Source organism: Cebus imitator, unplaced genomic scaffold (genome assembly GCF_001604975.1).
Source record: "Cebus imitator isolate Cc_AM_T3 unplaced genomic scaffold, Cebus_imitator-1.0 Scaffold87, whole genome shotgun sequence".
NCBI lineage: Eukaryota > Metazoa > Chordata > Mammalia > Primates > Cebidae > Cebus > Cebus imitator.
This window is the reverse complement of record NW_016107402.1, coordinates 3,389,528-3,390,784: the sequence shown is the minus strand read 5'-3', so window position 1 is coordinate 3,390,784 and position 1,257 is coordinate 3,389,528. Positions and strand designations below refer to the sequence as shown.

At 41.3% G+C, this 1,257-nt stretch overlaps 1 protein-coding gene and 1 pseudogene across 2 annotated transcripts in view; both read right to left on the bottom strand.

Moving 5' to 3' along the window:
* Window positions 1-1,257, bottom strand: part of MAN1C1 (mannosidase alpha class 1C member 1) — a 175,965-nt gene that overhangs the window by 111,630 nt on the left and 63,078 nt on the right. The window lies entirely within an intron of this gene.
* LOC108308693 overlaps window positions 1-1,257 on the bottom strand; it is a 7,271-nt pseudogene that overhangs the window by 4,305 nt on the left and 1,709 nt on the right. The gene's annotated exons all lie outside the window — the stretch shown is intronic.

The following is a 1,257-nucleotide window of genomic DNA, read 5'->3' as shown; positions in this document are numbered from 1 at the left end:
GCAGCTGGGATTACAGGCACGCGCCACCATGCCCAGCTAATTTTTTGTATTTTTAGTAGAGACGGGGTTTCACCATGTTGACCAGGATGGTCTCAATCTCTTGACCTTGTGATCCACCCGCCTCGGCCTCCCAAAGTGCTGGGATTACAGGCTTGAGCCACCGCGCCCAGCCCAAAAAATGTCATTCTTTTTGAAAATACACAATGAAGTATTTAAGGATTGATGGCATTACGTTTGCAACTTTCAAATGGTTCAGAACTTGCAAATGGTTCAGAAAACAATATGTAAGTACATGTGTATATGTATATCATACATACATGTGTGAATACATATTATATATGCGTAGAGTGAATGAATGAAAAAGAGATTGAAAGCAAACAGTAAAATGTTAACATTCACGGAATCTGGGTAAAGGTAAATGTAAGATCTTTGTTAGGTTTTTGCAACTTTTAAGTCTGAAATTCTTTTTTTTAAAACCCCATTTAGAAATTGTACTGGAGGCTATCATTTTCACCCAAATTTATACATTACAGAATTCCATTTTCCTTCACTTTTTATAAATTACAACAGAATGTGGCCACTGTCAGTCTCCTCGAAGTTCTTCTTAGCCGGCAGTTCCTCAAAGGCCTGAATAGGTCTTCATGTCTGTTTCACCAAGACTGTTCCCCACACTGCTCAAAGGAGGAAGAAGTCTGGTGAACAAATTAGGAACTAGCTATTTTGGTTTCTCCTTTTATAATTATATTAGCATGCTCAAAGGAGGTACCCATTTTCTTCCTACTCAAAAAAATTAAGAGGCTACTTTGGTGATTCTGAGAATTTTCTTTTTTCTTTTTTCTAGATGGGGTCTTGCTCTGTCACCAGGCTGGAGTACAATGGCACGATCTCAGCTCACTGCAACCTCTACCTCCCGTGTTCAGGCAATTCTTCTGCCTCAGCCTCCCAAGTAGCTAGGACTATAGCCATGTGCCACCACACCCAGCTAATTTTTTGTATTTTTAGTAGAGACGAGGTTTCACCATGTTAGCCAGGATGGTCTCAATCTCCTGACCTCGTGATCCGCCTGCCTCAGCCTCCCAAAGTGCTGGGATTACAAGTGTGAGCCACCACACCCGGCCCAGTTGAGAATTTTCTATAAGTCTCAGCTCAATTCAGGCTTCAACCCTCATACCCTCTTTTCCTACTTTCTCTTGACCTCAGCTCTGTGCCCCTTCTTTCTCTCTTCTGCATAAGTCCTTTCAGGTAATTTTTTTTTTT